The 21,496-nt window shown below is 40.1% G+C and overlaps 1 pseudogene; it reads right to left on the reverse strand.

Annotated features, from left to right (window-relative positions):
- Positions 1–2,370: 2,370 nt before the first annotated feature.
- Positions 2,371–3,954, reverse strand: LOC148204938 (uncharacterized; annotated as a pseudogene).
- Between the last annotated feature and the right edge of the window lie 17,542 nt (positions 3,955–21,496).

The following is a 21,496-nucleotide window of genomic DNA, read 5'->3' on the forward strand; positions in this document are numbered from 1 at the left end:
ACTCCCCAACACTATGCAAGGTAAACACATACGATTTATCTTTACACTCGCATAGTTCAGCTGGCACTCCCCAACACTATGCAAGGTAAATACACCCGACTCTTCTTTACACTCGCATAGTTCAGCTGGCACTCCCCAACACTATGCAAGGTAATACACACATCTCATCTTTACGTTTACAATCATATCATCGCATTAATTTATCATATTTCATACATTCTCATGCATTCACATGCTTTCACATAAATCCCATCACAGTATACATTTCAAACATTTGTACACATAGTTCAATTTAAAAGAAAAATAAAGTTAGACAACATAGTTTGTAGAATACTATTTGGACGACCACTATTCACTGGGTACTTTAAGGAACGAACGTTACAGAACGAACATCATTTACGAGCCGAACACTATTTGGCCGAACGTCCCAAAATGCTTTGGACGCATGCTCCTGGACGAACGCTATCTGGACGAGCGCTATCGTCACTTTCCAATCACCAGACCGAACACGATTTGGACGGACGTCCTCAGGTAAGGTCGAACGCTCATAACTGAATGCCGAATGCCATTTGCCGAACGCGAAAACCGAACGTTATAGTTGAATACTTGGCCGAACGCTAACGAGCACAATCTGAACGGACGCTATGAGAATTAGGCCGAACGCTACGAACCGAGCACCCTAAGGCCGAACGCTATTTCACTGAACACAATGAGGACGTACCCTATGAGATTCAACACATTCAGGCCGAACGCTATTGAACGAACGTACAAACACCAATCGCTCCTCATACGGACGCTCACTACCTTAGATCAAGCAATGAACAAGACCGAACGCTAATAACCGAACACTGGGATCGAACACTCCACGGACGAATACTGAGAGACCGAACGTTATTAAACTGAACACTCTCAGGACGAATCATTGCTAGGTAATCACTGTTTGAACGAACGCACAATAAACACTGTTTGGACAACGCTCACCAGGACGAACACTATCAGATTACTGAGAAAACTGATTAAACGAACGCTACACAGATCAAATATGATAAGACCGAATAATCACTGTTTGGACGAACGATCAAATAACCGAAACGTATATAGACAAACCGAACATGTAAATACTGTTTGGACGAACGTTCATTCAGTCAGAACGAGCGCACATAATAACACAAAACCGAACGTTTGATATATTTCTAACTAAGGACGAACGCTAACAACCAAAAACCGAACGTTAATATAACTATTTCAAGAAGACCGAACGCTATTCTCAGATTGAAGGACGAACGCTAACGCTGAACACAAAACCGAACGCTCTTAACAATGGGACGAACGTCCCATTTTCACTCCAACAATTTGAACGCACGCGCAAATCTGCAGAATTATGCAGATTTGCAGGCTTTTCCAGAAATCCAGAAAAATCCCACTTTTCATCCCCTTCTACCTAGATCTTCTTCAACAACATAATTGTACTACCAGGCATACAGATTCATGCATAATAAAGTCATTCTAAGTACGAAATTGGTTCATCAACAACACTATATTATAGATCTCAGTACACACATACATGGTTCATACAATCCAGAGAAAAGGATCTAGCTCCCCTTACCTCTTGTAGACTTCCTTTTGTAAAACTTTGAATCCAACACTTGCAGAACTAAGCTTCTTTCCTCTCCAACAACTTCAAACTTCACGTTCTTCACCAAAATGCAGCAGCAAACCCTCCCAGAGCAGAACCCCTTACCCCATTTTATTCTCCTACGCGTTTGAATGGTGCCAAAAATCTTGGCTGCTTCCATCCCCAAAAATCCGGATGCTGCTCCGAGAAAATTTTGGACGCTGCTCCCCACTTCCAAATACCAGCAAATTAATCCCCTGAAACCTGGATGCTACTTTTCCTAAATTCTCAATGCAACCAAAAACACTACAGCAGCTTGTCCTCCACTTTTATTAAAATAATAATAAAATAATAAAAGTAAAGGACACGGTCCTTACATTCTCCCCAACAACAAAAATTTTCGTCCTCGAAAATTGAGCTTACCAGAACAAGTAAATTTCTTTTATCTCGTCCTTTAACTCCCGTTAGAGTTCCCTGCTCTACCGTCCAAGATTTACAATTAGACAACTTGGCATACAATCTTCTTTTTCTCAGTACTCAAAGTACCTTACTGGTTGTACTTGAACTGACAAATCCTTTCCGACTTGTACACCCTTAACTTCAAGCACTGTCCTAAGGTGATCTTCATGCTCACGTGAAGGAGGTAAACCAGAAACTTCTTCACGAAACTTACTGCAAGACTTACACTCCAACTCTCCCGTGCCGCATGCTTCGAAACTTGAGTCGCTTCGACCGGTGATAACACTAAGAAGCAACTAACACCTTCCAGGGGGTCTTGCTTCACGATGCCGATCGACAAAGTCTTCATCCGGAAAACGACATCTCCTTATCATCGCAGTTGATAAGGATGCGCTTGATGGATAGCCAATCCATTCTCGAAATACTTCTAATCCTTGCAAAGGTAAACTGATGAGATTTACCTTGAACCGACGTCCCTTTACGACATTCGAATAACGGACACACACAGAAGAAGTCCCAATTAATCCTGATGTTGGTGTAGACACCAACAGATCAACGTCTAATTCTTCTACAGACATACCCAAATTTTCAACACCTGCCTTCGCTATGAAGGAGTGTGTTGTCCCCAAATCCAAAAGCACAACACAAAGCACACCAAGAAAGTATACAATCATGGATGAGGATGTTACCTGAGTTGACCGCCTCTAATCCCACCAAGGCGTAGACTCTGCCCACCGTCGGAGGTCTGCCACTTCCCCTGGGTGGAGGCAAACCAGTCCTCTGTGTCTGAGGCCCTGATCCTACTGCAGAAGTACACTCATCAGCAAAATGCCCCTCCTTCCCGCACTTGAAACACTTTACTGCTCTTCTTCTACTAGGGCAGTTGTTCCGGTAATGAGGTCCACCACATGTATAACATCTAACAGTGCCGGATGGCTCAGCTGGTCCTGACTGTACCGTTGGTTGATAGGATGAACCCTTAGACCCAGAAGAGAAGGATGGTCTAGCGTAAGGCGTCTTCTTAATGCTAATTCCACCACGAGATCCAGATGGTCCCCCACTCCTAGCAGGCTGATCCTGCTGTCCTTCAGATTCACTCTTCGTCTTCTTTAGATCACGAGACATCTCTACCAATGTAGGGAATTCTCTGATGCGTAACCCTTTTACCAGCAACTTGATATCCTTCCTTAAGCCATTCTCAAATTTTCTGCACTGCCACTCTTCATCTACTGCCATAGTGTTGAAACGAAGCAAATGTTTGAAGCAGTTTGCATATTCCGACACCGATCTGTTGCCTTGCACCGCTCTAGGAATTCCACTTCCTTTGCAAATCTCACACTGTCTGGGAAGTACTCAGTGTAAAATTTGGTCTTAAACAACTCCCAAGTAATAGGAGTTCCACTCCTTTCAAGGATCATCTTCATGCTGTTCCACCAATGGCCAGCTTCCCCGGTAAGCAGATATTGAGTATAGGCTAACTTCTTCTCATCAGGACACCCCTTGGCTTCGAATATCCTCTCCATGTCTCCAAACCAGTGATCAGCTTCATCAGGCTTGCACTTGCCAGTAAATCTTGCTGGGCGATGCTGCAGAAAACTCTCCAAGCTCCACTCTTGCGCAGGAATAACACCAGAAGAAACACTTGGAGGAGTCCTAGCACTAGTCATCAATTCCATGAACTCCCTCTGAGTGTTCTCAGAAGACACTCTTGCGTTCTCTGCTGATACCCTTGCGGCTTCAAGGTTTTGCAATGCAAAGGTATTCTGTTGAATCAACGTAGTATTCTGCTGTTGTAACGCCTGGAGCACCGCATTCAGCATCTGATTAGAGTCAGGTTGATCGACTCGCGGAGGAGAACGATGAGGAGACGTAGGTGCCATCTTCTGTTCACACAGAAAGAAAGATCATTAGCCTGACTTAAATTAACACAACCTCTTACGCGAGACCAGAGTACACAATCACAAACGAAGCACACCCACAACCTACAGGTTTCTAAGGAAAGAACTGCTCCTCAATCCCTTCTTCTTCTACTTCCTATCAGAATAACGATTTCCCATGGTCCACTTATTTCTTTCTTAACTTAAGCTTTAAACCATCTATCACTTCTCTTATTCAGATTCCAACCATCACTGATATACTATACCCAACTCATTTTTCAAACCTTGTTACAACCATGCTTATCCAAAGCTTCTCTAAATCTAACCTCTGAACTTCTTGCGAACGTACGATATAAGATCTTCTGACTTTGTCTTCTTGAAATTTTCTTCACCCATAACATTTCTTCCAAACTCTAATATCTTCACTAGCCCTCCGAAGCTTAACTTTTAGTCTTCTAACTTTTATCTTCGAGGCAAGAACTTGTCTCAACGGTTTAAACCAATTCCACTAAAATATACAACTCAAGTTGTCCTTGAATATGCAGTTCTCTACTACTCTAGGGCACAACACACCACCACAAAAACAAGAACCAGACAAGAAGTACTACAGGAAATAACACTGAAACTCTAACTCTTTCTTACCTCAAACCTTCAGAATTAAGAAAGGAAAATCATCTATGATGAAAGTCATGAGTGTGCACCCTCATTACTCTTATCAAGACATTTTCTGTTCTCAAAACTTCTAGTTAGATACACACCTTATTATATAGACTCGGAGGAAATGGTAGGTCATACCATTTACACTCAAATCTTCACAGAGAAGACATGGCAAACCCACAACACAAAGGTCATCCTAAGGACGAACTGCTCTGATACCATTAATGTAACATCCCGATTATATAATAACAATTATTACATAATAAAGACGTCAACATTCCAATAAAGAGAACAGTCGGATCATGACGTGTAATTAAATGTAAAATTACAGTCATCCAAAATAAAAGAAACGGAAATTTAAACTTAAACAGTTTACAGATTCGAACACTACACGTGTTCAGATAGGAATTCCTAAGAAGACTACTCCGCAGCCTCAGTATCGTCCAGCTCTTGCTCCAAAGTGATCTCTTCAACAACGTCTGCTCCCATCCAAGTGGATGATCATCGCCAGAGAAACATACCCAAACAGCACACAACACAAACAATGCAAGGGTGAGCTAGATATAAAAAGCATGTTATCTCCTAGCACATTTAATTCATGACATCATACATAGGTACATATACAGGAACAATTACAGCATACTCATAACCCACATTTCATAACCTCCTACGACTCATCCTTACGCCTACATAGTTCAGCTGGCACTCCCCAACATTATGTAGAGTAAGTCACAACTCATATTTACACTCGCATAGTTCAGCTGGCACTCCCCAACACTATGCAAGGTAAACACATACGATTTATCCTTACACCTACATAGTTCAGCTGGCACTCCCCAACACTATGTAGAGTAAGTCACAACTCATATTTACGCTCGCATAGTTCAGCTGGCACTCCCCAACACTATGCAAGGTAAACACATACGATTTATCTTTACACTCGCATAGTTCAGCTGGCACTCCCCAACACTATGCAAGGTAAATACACCCGACTCTTCTTTACACTCGCATAGTTCAGCTGGCACTCCCCAACACTATGCAAGGTAATACACACATCTCATCTTTACGTTTACAATCATATCATCGCATTAATTTATCATATTTCATACATTCTCATGCATTCACATGCTTTCACATAAATCCCATCACAGTATACATTTCAAACATTTGTACACATAGTTCAATTTAAAAGAAAAATAAAGTTAGACAACATAGTTTGTAGAATACTATTTGGACGACCACTATTCACTGGGTACTTTAAGGAACGAACATTACAGAACGAACATCATTTACGAGCCGAACACTATTTGGCCGAACGTCCCAAAATGCTTTGGACGCATGCTCCTGGACGAACGCTATCTGGACGAGCGCTATCGTCACTTTCCAATCACCAGACCGAACACGATTTGGACGGACGTCCTCAGGTAAGGTCGAACGCTCATAACTGAATGCCGAATGCCATTTGCCGAACGCGAAAACCGAACGTTATAGTTGAATACTTGGCCGAACGCTAACGAGCACAATCTGAACGGACGCTATGAGAATTAGGCCGAACGCTACGAACCGAGCACCCTAAGGCCGAACGCTATTTCACTGAACACAATGAGGACGTACCCTATGAGATTCAACACATTCAGGCCGAACGCTATTGAACGAACGTACAAACACCAATCGCTCCTCATACGGACGCTCACTACCTTAGATCAAGCAATGAACAAGACCGAACGCTAATAACCGAACACTGGGATCGAACACTCCACGGACGAATACTGAGAGACCGAACGTTATTAAACTGAACACTCTCAGGACGAATCATTGCTAGGTAATCACTGTTTGAACGAACGCACAATAAACACTGTTTGGACAACGCTCACCAGGACGAACACTATCAGATTACTGAGAAAACTGATTAAACGAACGCTACACAGATCAAATATGATAAGACCGAATAATCACTGTTTGGACGAACGATCAAATAACCGAAACGTATATAGACAAACCGAACATGTAAATACTGTTTGGACGAACGTTCATTCAGTCAGAACGAGCGCACATAATAACACAAAACCGAACGTTTGATATATTTCTAACTAAGGACGAACGCTAACAACCAAAAACCGAACGTTAATATAACTATTTCAAGAAGACCGAACGCTATTCTCAGATTGAAGGACGAACGCTAACGCTGAACACAAAACCGAACGCTCTTAACAATGGGACGAACGTCCCATTTTCACTCCAACAATTTGAACGCACGCGCAAATCTGCAGAATTATGCAGATTTGCAGGCTTTTCCAGAAATCCAGAAAAATCCCACTTTTCATCCCCTTCTACCTAGATCTTCTTCAACAACATAATTGTACTACCAGGCATACAGATTCATGCATAATAAAGTCATTCTAAGTACGAAATTGGTTCATCAACAACACTATATTATAGATCTCAGTACACACATACATGGTTCATACAATCCAGAGAAAAGGATCTAGCTCCCCTTACCTCTTGTAGACTTCCTTTTGTAAAACTTTGAATCCAACACTTGCAGAACTAAGCTTCTTTCCTCTCCAACAACTTCAAACTTCACGTTCTTCACCAAAATACAGCAGCAAACCCTCCCAGAGCAGAACCCCTTACCCCATTTTATTCTCCTACGCGTTTGAATGGTGCCAAAAATCTTGGCTGCTTCCATCCCCAAAAATCCGGATGCTGCTCCGAGAAAATTTTGGACGCTGCTCCCCACTTCCAAATACCAGCAAATTAATCCCCTGAAACCTGGATGCTACTTTTCCTAAATTCTCAATGCAACCAAAAACACTACAGCAGCTTGTCCTCCACTTTTATTAAAATAATAATAAAATAATAAAAGTAAAGGACACGGTCCTTACAGTACACCCTTTTCACGAGGTTGGTACACCTCATTTCAATTCATCCATAGGGTTGGTACACCCTTTCCACGAGGTTGGTACACCTCAATTCAATTCATCCATAGGGTTGGTACACCCTTTTCACGAGGTTGATACACCTCATTTCAATTCATCCATAGGGTTGGTACACCCTTTCCACGAGGTTGGTACATCTCATTTCAATTCATCCATAGGGTTGGTACACCCTTTTCACGAGGTTGGTACACCTCATTTCAATTCATCCATAGGGCTGGTACACCCTTTTCACGAGGTTGGTACACCTCATTTCAATTCATCCATAGGGTTGGTACACCCTCCACGAGGTTAGTACACCTCACATCATTCACCCATTTCTCTTATCCTTGTTCATTTTGTTTAGATTCTCTGTTTGTTTCTCGCTTTTTTTTTTTAATCCGGACGAAATTATTGTCTTTTTCTTTACTTAGCTTTTACTCCGATAATACAAAAATATCAAATTTTCATATTATCCAGTAATATCTAAGTATTTAGTGCCTTTTGATTGTATAAATGTGTTGCGATTTATCTGTCTCGTAATTTTTAGTATTTTATTTTTATCCCACTGAGCGTGGCAAAAATATAGTAAATAACAAAAAGATTGCGGAGTGTCCATTTTTCTTTTATCCAATTGGTGTTAATGTGATCGTAAAGTTTTCAAGTTATCTGTCGTCACATGAGATCTCTAGTTGAGATTAGTCTAGTCCTTTGTATTGTTGGGTAGTAACCCTTTCCGTTTGACCAAGTCGTTGTGCCAATGTTGATTGTGATTTTTCAATGTAATTCCTTATTTTTCACTGTGATTTACATGTATGTGTGATTCTTGTTCTTATGTGACTATGTTTTTCCTTGTTTTTGGTATTGAATAGAGTTTTCGTTTTAATCTTCATCTGGAAACGCGGACAAAATTAGTGTTTCTATCTTTACTTATCTTTTATCTACGATAAAACCTAAGCAAAGAGGGGCAGCTGTCAACATCCAATTTTGTCCGGGTACGTTAAATAAAATAAAAAAAATGTGTCAGAATGTGTATCTTTTCTCTTTGTTTTCATTTTTATTTTCATCATCATTTTTAGGAATAAAAATCAAATAAAAAGTATATTAAGTCTTTTCTGTCTTAATTTTATCTTTATTTCATATTTTTATTTTTATTAACTTTATTTTACTTTAGTTTTCATTTTTATAAAAATCAAAATTATACAAAATACAAAAATAGAAAAATACAAAAAATTTATAAAAAATAAAAGAAAAAAGAAGTGGCTCGTTGACAACGCTCAGAGCGCTCGTCCTGAGCGCTCGTACAGAGCGTTCGTCCTAAGCGCTCGTACAGAGCGCTAGTCCTGGGCGCTCGTACAGAGCGCTCGTCTTGAGCGCTCGCCTGGGAGCTCGCCCTAAGCGCTCGCCTGAGCGCTCGTTCCCCTGCTGCGAGAACGTTCGTCCTTTCTCTTCTACCTTTCGTCCTGAGCGCTCGTCCCCGATTTTCGAGCGCTCGTCCTGAGCGCTCGTCCACCTCAACCCTCTGAGTGCTCGTCCTGAGTTCTTTGAGCGTTCGTTTTCTTGTTGCGAGAACGTTCGTCCTATTTCTCTTCTACCATTCGTCCAGAGCGCTCGTCCTGAGCGCTCGTTCACAACACCCCTTCTCAACGCTCATTCTGAGCGCTCGTCCACCTCACCCCTCAGACAACGCTCGTCTTGAGCGCTCGTCCACCTCACCCCTTAAATACCGCTCAACCCCAATGCAAAAAGAAAAAAGAACAGCACTATCTCCAGATCATCATCCTCATTTTCCAACCTCGGGATATTCATCTCGAACACCACCTCCAACATCTATCTCTTCCCGAGAGCTCATCGTTATCCTCAGCCTGGTACCACCTCCAGGATTCATCTTCAACCTATCCTCACGGCCTTCATCTCCAACACCTCTTTATCCTCTCAATGAGCAATTCGTGCTATCCTCCGTAGCTTCATCACCTTTCCATCCTTTTGTTCCATCCATCAAGTACCCATTCGAAACCAATAAACCAATGTGTATAGTATAAAATATTAACCGAGTGGTTACAAACAACCAACCGGATATTCAGGTAATCTGTTTATATCTTATTCTGTTTATATTTTATTGGGCTTATATCAGCTCAGGATCCATGAGGTAAATTATAAATACAAAGCCAGGGCCAAAAGCCAGGTACGTTCCACTTACGCATTATTCTACTCTCAAATACTCAATAGTGATAATCATTCACTAAATATTCAACCAAGAGCCGAGGCTCTTCAAATCACACGCCTAACTTGGGCGTCGGAGTACCTTTTGCAGGTACATCCTCCCTCGTCAAGAAGGAGACCGATCGGTTTGTGCCAACACCGATCGCCCAATAGCAGGAGTTTGGAAGCGAGCGAGCGGCCCAGACACGTCAGCAGGTTAGTCTCTCGGTCCCAAAAATATCTACCGAAACATTTTGGCGCCCACCGTGGGGCCGAGCGTCAAACCCAATGATGACCACGAGGAGCATGGAGGAACAACAAAGCACCAGAAAGATTATTAGAAACCACAAGAAACCAAGACGAGCGTTCGGTCTCGACATCACTATTTCGGATCAACACGAGAAACTTTCGACAAAGTAAAAACTACACGTGAGACGTCGTCAACAAGATAAGTATTTTTTGAAATATGAATATTTCATGAAATATCTAATTGATAATAGATATTATAACAACTATTTTTATGTTAAATATATAGTATAATCCATAATATATTATATGATATATGATATATAATATAGTACATAACTATAAATATAGTTATCTAATTATTATAACCGAAACATTTTCTGGCATGATTCAAATAGTCAAATAAATTATTGTGTTAGAGATAACTATCAACAACAATATTATAAAATCTCGAAACGGTTTTGATACCTTGTTTATTATCTATGTTATTTATTCGGTGCAATTCATAATATCTGGTAACCAAATCATTTATTATACGGTTATATACCATAATATATATCATCATGAGAATTTCAGCAATGAACATCTTGAACAAATATATATCGAAATCCACGCCATCAACTATGCAAGTGCAGACTAAGATCTAGTCATAAACGAACTTCATGCTTAAAGTATCATGGAATTCAATTAACGAAGGGGAAGTCTCCTATTGCAAGCACTGATTGCCAATTTTGTCAGCAAAGTTCATAATTAACGATCAAGTCCAAGACCGAGCGGTAAATCCCTCTCGGGAGAGAGGTAAAGCCCTCTCAAAGACGAACGGTAAAGCCCGTCCACTAGGAAGCACTCCTAGCTCAAAGCAGAGGTAAAACCCTCTCAAAGACGAACGGTAAATCCCGTTCACTAGGAAACAATCCTAGCTCAAAACAGAGGTAAAACCCTCTCAAAGCCGAACGGTAAAGCCCGTTCCCTAGGAAGCACTCCTAGGTCGAAGACCGAGCGGTAAATTCCCCTCGGGAGAGAGGTAAAGCCCTCTCAAAGACGAACGGTAAATCCCGTTCACTAGGAAACAATCCTAGCTCAAAACAGAGGTAAAACCCTCTCAAAGCCGAACGGTAAAGCCCGTTCCCTAGGAAGCACTCCTAGGTCGAAGACCGAGCGGTAAATCCCCCTCGGGAGAGAGGTAAAGCCCTCTCAAAGACGAACGGTAAATCCCGTTCACTAGGAAACAATCCTAGCTCAAAACAGAGGTAAAACCCTCTCAAAGCCGAACGGTAAAGCCCGTTCCCTGGGAAGCACTCCTAGGTCGAAGACCGAGCGGTAAATCCCTCTCGGTTCATGTTGAAGGACGAGCGGTAAATCCCGCTCGGTTAATGTCAAAGGCCGAGAGGTAAATCCCTCTCGGTTCATGTTGAAGGACGAGCGGTAAATCCCGCTCGGTTAATGTCGAAGGCTGAGAGGTAAATCCCTCTCGGTTCATGTTGAAGACCGAGCGGTAAATCCCTCTCGGGAGAGAGGTAAAGCCCTCTCAAAGACGAACGGTAAATCCCGTTCACTAGGAAACACTCCTAGCTCAAAGCAGAGGTAAAACCCTCTCAAAGCCGAACGGTAAAGCCCGTTCCCTGGGAAGCACTCCTAGGTCGAAGACCGAGCGGTAAATCCCTCTCGGTTCATGTTGAAGGACGAGCGGTAAATCCCGCTCGGTTAAAGTCGAAGGCCGAGAGGTAAATCCCTCTCGGTTCATGTTGAAGGACGAGCGGTAAATCCCGCTCGGTTAATGTCGAAGGCCGAGAGGTAAATCCCTCTCGGTTCATGTTGAAGAACGAGCGGTAAATCCCGCTCGGTTAATGTCAAAGGTAGAGAGGTAAAGCGCTCTCGGTTAATGTAGAAGACCGAGCGGTAAATTCCTCTCGGTTCCTGTTGAAGGACGAGCGGTAAATCCCTCTCGGTTACTGTTGAAGGTCGAGCGATAAAACGCTTTCAGTTCCGCCAACGCAGCCTCCCTCAAACTCATCAGTCCTATAGTTAACCACGGCTAAAGCCAACCGCTTAACTCGGACTTGGGGGGCATAATGTATAGTATAAAATATTAACCGAGTGGTTACAAACAACCAACCGGATATTCAGGTAATCTGTTTATATCTTATTCTGTTTATATTTTATTGGGCTTATATCAGCTCAGGATCCATGAGGTAAATTATAAATACAAAGCCAGGGCCAAAAGCCAGGTACGTTCCACTTACGCATTATTCTACTCTCAAATACTCAATAGTGATAATCATTCACTAAATATTCAACCAAGAGCCGAGGCTCTTCAAATCACACGCCTAACTTGGGCGTCGGAGTACCTTTTGCAGGTACATCCTCCCTCGTCAAGAAGGAGACCGATCGGTTTGTGCCAACACCGATCGCCCAATAGCAGGAGTTTGGAAGCGAGCGAGCGGCCCAGACACGTCAGCAGGTTAGTCTCTCGGTCCCAAAAATATCTACCGAAACACAATGTTTTTTTGAACCTGTAACCAGAGAGCATCAACATCCATAAGAACCTGTAACACTCTTTTCAGATTCAAGATTTCTTTCATTTTCAGTTTCTTGTAACTCATTTAGGAATGAAAATACAAGGCAGTATCTACTCTCGTCCTTTTCAATTTCGTCCATCGACCAGCCCCTCTCAGATTTCCACCCTTTCTGTTCTAGAATTCATCAGATTCATCCCCATTTTTCTCACTGGATCACCACGCACCCACGGACAAACCCATCACCGAGAACATCACCATCCAGCATACCACACGCACAGAAGGATGCCCACAGTATGAAGATGAAGACAAGATGGAGGGGCCCTTACCCTATTTTCTCACGCCCAAGGACTGTTGCTCAGCATGCAATGGAATGTGTACTCACGGATTATTTCTGAATAGGAGGAGAGGCTCACGGGTTTTGAAGTTTTTTTAATAAAAATTGTTTCTTCTTCACTCATCAGGGGAACCGAGCTGGACGCTAGTTACTTCACCCATCACCATCCTAGCCAGCAAGCTTATCTTTCATCTCCGGCCATCTTTCTTCACCCTTATACCATTTCACGGCTAAATACCCATCCTCCATATTCACTCATGGCCATCACCTTCGTCTTCATCCCTCTCTTTTCCATATTCATCTTTGAACCAAAACCTCCAAACAACCCATGATCTTCATCCCTTACCTTTTCGTTTCCACCTCTCGGCTAATCCCTATCGTCATCCTTTCTTTTCTTCATGTCACGGCTTAACCTCAATATCAGAGATACCAATTCATCACATGAGACACTAATCTAAAGGGACAATCCGAAAACCAACCCACCTTCACCACCAATGGAAACCCGAATCCAATCTTTCATCAAAGCGTAATCTGTAGCTCACCCTTCCCATGCATCTAACAAATCAATTGAGATCCGAATCAACACCCAAACAGAAAACCAAGATTGAAAGTGTAAACTAAAAATAATAATCTCAAATCATCTCCGGCTTGCAAGCTTGATGGAGGTGTTTGCAGAACCCCACGGTGTGCGGTGGAGGAACTCTTCCCTGGGTGGCTGGATTGAGGCGCGACAATGGCGTGGTGACCGGTCCGGAGAAGCGGTAACACGGCGGCCCGGGTGGTTGTTTTGGCGGTGGTTGGGGCATGGCCGTGAGGGAAAAAAGAGGGAGAAAGCAGTGGTGCTGATTGGTGGAAGGCGGACAGTGGCGGCCCTGGTTGGGTGGCATCAGCCACGACTCACGGTGATCGGGTTTCCCCAGGTGGCGGAAGCATGACGATTTCCAGAGAAGCAGAGGCGCGGCTGAGGTGAAACCCCTCCCTGGATGGCCAGATCGAGGCGCCGGTGTCGAGGGCTAGAACGGGATCGGTGGCTGGATTGGGGCTCGGCAGTGGCGGCAGTGGCCGGTGTTAAATTATATTAATAATTTACATTGGTTCATGTAATTTAAAGTATAACTTTGATGTAAGGATTCTAATGTGATGATTATTAGAATATAAGGTATTAAAGTTATTGGGATTATTTTAGAGTTATTAAAATTAATCCCTCTCTTCTCACTCTAAAAGGGCATTTTGGTATTTTATTAAAGTTAATTAAAATATCATAAAAGAGGAAAAAGTTTTAGTTCTGTTGACACATTAAGTTTCTGAAGAGATATAGAGAACGTAACGTTCTCAGGAAAGAAGGGAAACTGACAGAGAAAACCATCCTACAACTTCTATATCATCTAGAAGGCATTAAAGAGGAGTAAGAGGAGAGAGAACATTTGACAGGAAGAGACAGGAAGAAGTGCACAATGGATCCAGGTTAGTTCTCTTTTACTGTGTATTATGGAAATTGTGAGTATCATGAAAATTCAAGATCCTGTGTGTGTTGTTTTCATTTAATTGAAAATTAAAGATTTGCTTACAAGTGGTATCAGAGCACAGTTCTGAATTTTATGATTCTCCTTGAATGGTAATATTTCCAAATTTTAAAACCCTAATTTTTTGAATTATAAAATTTAGGGATTTTATATTTGTTGGCATGAAAATTAAATTCACTGTAATGTAATGTGTGAATCTCGGAAGCCGTAAGTTTTTAATTTGATTGTCAGTGAATTCGATCCGTGCAACTTTAAAAATGGCTTTATGCCGAGAAGTGAAAAATTTTTGATGGAAGTGAATTGAATTCACTGTACGTGAATTATGAAATCTGCAAGCATTTGAATTCGCACCCTGAAAGCCAATTTTATTTATTTTTATACTTCCATTAAAGTATTGCACGTGATTTGATTGTATTGTGGAATTCTATTTGGAAGCAACTTTACTGTTGAACGTGAATTTCATTATGGAAGCAGCAAGTTATTTGATTATCACATTGATGTGATTTTGATCTGTGCATAAAATTAAAGTTCATTAAAGTTGCTTTATGCCAAAATTGAAATTTCGTGTGCAGTAACCAAATAAAACCTGCATAAAAGAAAATTCAATCCCTTGCAATTTTTTTTTATTTTATTCATTGTTGCATTAAAGCAACTTTATTGTTGCGGCAGTGTTCTTGTGCTCATGTATATTTTAACATTGTTATGCATTGAATGCAAATTAATTGTGAATTAAAAGTTTAAAGTTTCAAATACTTTTAATTTGAAAAGTACATTTACTGACATGCATGATATAATTTTGTTTTATGAATTATATGTTTTGGAAGAAGGAAATTCAATTATGTTGAATTTCGGAGAGTAATTAGTCATTGATGTAAGGATGTTATGGATTACCCAAAGGTGAACCATGGTTTATAATTGATGACATTAAAGTGAAACATTTCATGTACTTAGTATATGTTTGTATATCCAAAGATAGCATACATATAGTCTCAAGTATGATTGATTGTTTATTAAAATATATATATGGAATTTGTCAGTTTGAGAATCACCCAAAGGTGAACTTAAATGAATGACTTAATTGGCTACCTATCAGTTTAAGTGTCACCCAAAGGTGAACTTGAATGTATGACTAGTGTAGTAATTTGTTTGAATCCATTAAATTTAATCAAAGCATTAATGTATGAGCTTCTGTATTATTTCCAGCTTACATGAATTTAGCAGGTTTGAGCAACAATGTAGTCAAGTTTAATGGGCTCAATTATGCCGATTGGTCAGAACAAATCCAGTTCCAACTGGGTGTTCTAGGCCTGGATATGGCTATTATGATGGATGAAATGCCCGCAGCCATTACAGAGACCAGTACAAGTGATGAAAAGTCTCTTTATGAGGCTTGGCATAGGTCTAACAGGTTGTCATTAAACTTGATGCGCATGTCTATGGCAGAGAACGTAAAGCCTTCCATGCCCAAAACGGAAAACGCAAAGGAATTCATGAAAATGATCAAGGAGTATTCACAATCAGACATAACTCACAAGTCTATTGTAGGAACTCTTATGAGTGAGCTGACTACCAAAAAGTTTGACTGGTCACAGCCCATACATGAACATGTAACTGGAATGGCTAATATAGCAGCAAGATTGAAGTCAATGGGAATGGAGGTGAATGAGTCTTTTCTAGTACAGTTCATCATGAACTCTCTTCCTCATGAATTTGGCCAGTTCCAAGTGAATTATAACACTATTAAGGATAAGTGGAACTTCCAAGAAATCAAAGCCATGTTGGTTCAAGAGGAAGGGAGATTAAAGAAAATGAGAGATCATTCTATCCATCTCACAACTCATGAAGGTGCTAGCTTCAGTAAAGGTAAATCAGGAAAGAAGAACAAGAAGGACAAAGCCCCAATGAAAGTGAATAAGGGCGGTATCCAGAAGGACCAGAAATGTTTCTTTTGCAAGAAAGTAGGTCACTTCAAGAAAGATTGTCCGAAAAGAAAATCTTGGTTCGAAAAGAAAGGTACTTTTTATGTTTCTGTAAGTTTTGAAGCAAATATAGTTGAAGTGCCTAATAATACCTGGTGGTTGGATTCTGGAGCTACTACTCATGTTTCTAATATTATGCAGGGATTCCTTTCAATCCAGCCCATAAAAGGAACTGAAAAGTATTTATATATGGGGAACAGAATGAAGGCACGAATAGAAGGAATTGGGACTTACAGATTGATTCTAGACACTGGCTATTGTCTGAATCTTGAAAAGTGTCTCTATGTTCCTGGTTGTGCTAGGAATTTGATTTCTGTTGCAAAGTTGGATTGTTTAGGTTTTAACTTTAGGATTGAAAATGGTATTTTTCATTTGTATAAACTTTCGTACTATTATGGTTCTGGTACATTATTGGATGGTTTATACCGTTTAAATCTTGATGTTAATTTTTCTGAATCCCTGTTTAATGTTGAACATGTTGTTGATAGAAATTCTAGTGCAGGAAAGGAATGTTCTGCTTTCTTATGGCATAAAAGATTGGGTCACATATCCAAAGAAAGGATGTTGAGGTTAGTAAAGAGTGAAATTTTACCTCAATTGGATTTTGATGACTGGGATGTATGTATTGATTGTATTAAGGGTAAACAAACAAAACACATATCAAAATATCCTGCCACAAGAAGCAGTCAACTTCTTGAGTTAATACACACTGATATTTGTGGTCCTTTTGACATTAAATCCTGGAGTGGTGAAAAATATTTTATCTCCTTTATTGATGATTTCTCACGTTATTGTTATATATATCTATTACATGAAAAATCTCAATCAGTGAATGCCCTTGAGGTGTTCATAAATGAGGTGGAAAGGCAATTAGATAGAAAAGTAAAAGTGGTGAGATCTGATAGAGGTGGTGAATATTATGGTAAAACTGATGAGAGTGGACAATGTCCAGGTCCATTTGCAAAGTACCTTGAAAGTCGGGGTATATGTGCACAGTATACAATGCCCGGTACACCACAACAAAATGGTGTAGCAGAAAGGCGGAATCGTACTCTTATGGATATGGTTAGGAGTATGTTAAGTCATAGTAATATCCCTTTATCTTTGTGGATGTATTCATTAAAGACTGCTGTATATCTGGTTAACAGGGTTCCTAGCAAAGCAGTTTCTAAAACTCCTTATGAACTATGGACCGGAAGGAAACCCAGTTTAAGACATCTTCATGTTTGGGGTTGTCCAGCAGAAGTAAGGTTATACAATCCGCATGAAAAGAAACTTGATGCAAGAACCATTAGTGGTTACTTTATCGGTTATCCTGAAAAGTCAAAGGGATATAGATTTTATTGCCCTAACCATAGTACAAGAATAGTTGAGTCTGGAAATGCTCGGTTCATTGAAAATGGTCAATTTAGTGGGAGTGAGGAATCACGAATAGTGGACATTCAAGAGCATACTGATAGTGTTTCTACGTCTAATGTCTCTTCTGAAGTTGTTATCCCTCTTGTTGTATCACAGTCACACAACAAGCAGAGACAACAAATTAATGTTCCAATCCCACAAAATGAACGTATAAATGTTGAGCCAGTTGACAATGAGCAAGTCATAAATGAGCAATTGATAGAGGAACCACAAGAAGCAGCATTAAGAAGGTCTGTAAGGGAGAAAAGACCTGCTATTTCGAATGATTATGTGGTTTACTCTGTTGATCATGAATGTGACTTAAGCATTGATGAGGATCCAGTCTCTTTCAGACAAGCCATGGAAAGTAATAATTCAGAGAATTGGTTGAATGCTATGAAAGAAGAGTTGAAATCAATGGATGACAATAAAGTATGGGATCTAGTTGAATTGCCTAAGGGTTCAAAAAGAGTCGGTTGTAAATGGGTCTTTAAGACTAAACATGACTCAAAAGGCAATATTGAAAGGTATAAAGCTAGATTAGTCGCCAAAGGTTTCACTCAAAAGGAAGGCATTGACTACAAAGAGACCTTCTCTCCTGTTTCTAAGAAGGACTCTTTGAGAATTGTTTTGGCTTTGGTGGCTCATTATGATTTAGAGCTTCACCAAATGGATGTAAAGACCGCCTTTCTGAATGGTGACTTAGAAGAGGAAGTTTATATGGACCAACCAGAAGGTTTCACCATAACAGGAAAAGAAGATCTAGTGTGTAAATTAAAGAAATCAATATATGGACTAAAACAAGCTTCCCGTCAATGGTATCTAAAATTTAATGATATCATAACTTCATATGGTTTTGTAGAGAACACCGTTGACCGGTGTATATATATGAAGATCAGTGGGAGTAAGTTTGTAATATTGGTTCTATATGTTGATGACATTCTTCTTGCTACTAATGATATTGGTATGTTACATGATGTAAAGAAGTTTCTCTCTAACAACTTTGAAATGAAAGATATGAATGAGGCATCTTATGTGATAGGAATAGAAATATTCCGTGATAGATCACAAGGATTGTTAAGTTTGTCTCAAAAAGGCTATATTAATAAAGTGTTAGAGAGATTCAGAATGGAAAACTGTTCTCCTGGAATAGTTCCAATTCAGAAAGGAGACAAGTTTAGTCAAATGCAATGTCCCAAGAATGATTTGGAACGAAAGGCCATGGAGTCTATTCCTTATGCGTCAGTGGTTGGGAGTTTGATGTATGCTCAAACTTGTACTCGGCCAGATATCAGTTTTGCTGTTGGAATGTTAGGCCGATATCAAAGTAATCCCGGAATGGATCACTGGAAAGCTGCAAAGAAAGTTCTTAGGTACTTACAAGGTACCAAAGAATACATGCTCACTTATAGAAAGTCAGATCATCTCGAAGTGATTGGCTATTCGGATTCAGACTATGCTGGGTGTGTGGATTCAAGAAAATCCACATTTGGGTATGTCTATCTTTTGGCTGGAGGAGCAATTTCTTGGAAAAGTGCAAAACAATCAGTCATTGCTACTTCCACCATGGAGGCTGAATTCGTGGCATGCTTTGAGGCCACAGTTCATGCTTTGTGGTTGCGGAACTTTGTATCGAGGTTTGGTATTATTGACAGTATAGCTAGGCCGATAAGGATTTATTGTGATAATTCCGCAGTCGTCTTCTTCTCTAAAAATGATAAGTACTCAAAGGGTGCTAAACACATGGATTTGAAGTACTTGTCGGTCAAAGAAGAAGTGCAGAAACGTAGAGTGTTGATTGAGCATATTGGTACGGATTTGATGATAGCAGATCCGTTAACTAAAGGACTACCGCCCAAAACTTTTATTGGCCATGTTGAAAGTATGGGCATTATGGATAAGTCAATGTTAACATGATGTTGTTATCTATCTATATAGATATGTATAGTTATATACTTGTACTGTCATGACACTTGTGAATTCAATTAAAGTTATGTTTCTCTTTATTCTATTGTTATCCACATTAAATTATATACATGTATTATTGATTGTGGTGACATGATAGGTCTCCTTTAGAGACATGAAAGTTATAAGATTGATTAAAGTTATGTTGAGTTGTTTTGATTATGTGATACATGGAAGGAATCTTGTCGATCATGACTTTTGCCCGCCATGATCCGATTATTTCAATTCATATAAGGATGATGACTTGATAATTCTAATGAATAGTGCGCACTTAAAGTTTATTTTAGATCTTCAAGTCATCACATGAACCAAGTGGGAGAATGTTAAATTATATTAATAATTTACATTGGTTCATGTAATTTAAAGTATAACTTTGATGTAAGGATTCTAATGTGACTTGTAAGCAAATCTTTAATTTTCAATTAAATGAAAACAACACACACAGGATCTTGAATTTTCATGATACTCACAATTTCCATAATACACAGTAAAAGAGAACTAACCTGGATCCATTGTGCACTTCTTCCTGTCTCTTCTTGTCAATCCGGCGCAAACCCCCCGCGCGAGAAGAAGAGAAAGGGAGCTTGGAGCAGCGGCCAGCGATGGTCTCGTCCATGGACATCGGAGGTGGCGACGACGCTAGCTGGATTGCGGTGACCGTTTCCGGTTGGGACGTCGGCGAGCTGCTGGGAGAAGAAAGAGACCTGGGGCAGCCTTTGTTCTTGGCAAAGTGAACCAGCCTAAAAAACAAAAGAACAAAAAAAGAGAAAGGCAAAAATTAACATTTCTCCTTCCAGCACCCCTTTCATTTGGGCTTAAGCCTTTCTGACCGTAAAGAAATAAAAAAAGAAAAGAATTGGATTTAACACACATTTCAGGATGTACCTCCAAATTTCGTCCTTACACCCGTGGCAGATGCAAAGTTGGAAAAGAGGATTTTTGCCCAATTAAAGGAACCTCAGCATGCACCCATGGTTTCATCTCTACCCCTATTTTTTTGTTGGGCTTTTTCTCTTGTTTTATTTTCATGCTTTGGTTGTGTTTTATTTTTGTTTTATTTTATTATTTAATTTTTATTGCATGCAACCCCTTGTATGATAATCCCACACCCCTTTGTTTTATATTGTGTCTAATAGATTTTATTTGTTTTGTTTTTACATAATAATCATAAAAAATAAAAATAAATAAAATCCAAAAAACACGTTTTAAAGGTTTAGGCACATGTGTGATCGCACGCATCGTCCTTGTGCCAAAAACCTTCTCTCTTTCTTAAATAAAAATCCAAAAACACGTTTTAAAGGTTTAGGCACATGTGTGATCGCACGCATCGTCCTTGTGCCAAAAAACCTCTTCTCTTTTTTAAACAAAATCTCAAAAATACGTTTTAAAGGTTTAGGCACATGTGTGATCGCACGCATCGTCCTTGTGCCAAAAACCTTCTCTCTCTTTCAAATAAAAACAAAAAATATGTTTTAAAGGTTCAGGCACACGTGTTATCGCACGCATCGTCCTTGTGCTAAAAACCTTTTCTGCTTGTTTTATAAAAATACAAAAAAATATAAAATCTTCAAAAACCAAAAATATCCACAACTTCTAACAACAATCAATATTGTGAGCCAGAACTACGTGATCCTTGATTCTCCATCAAAAGTGGAGATACGTAGGAGCAAGGCCAGTCCTTGTCAGGTTCACCTTCCCAAAAATCCAAAATCATTTCTCAAACTAATCTCCCAAACAATTTCCAAATATTTTCAAACAGTTTCTAAACGAACTACGGAACCCTGATTTCTCATTCTGAATGAGAATA

This window comes from Vigna umbellata, chromosome 1 (genome assembly GCF_029865625.1).
Source record: "Vigna umbellata cultivar VRB3 chromosome 1, Vumbellata_1.0, whole genome shotgun sequence".
NCBI classification, from domain to species: Eukaryota; Viridiplantae; Streptophyta; class Magnoliopsida; order Fabales; family Fabaceae; genus Vigna; species Vigna umbellata.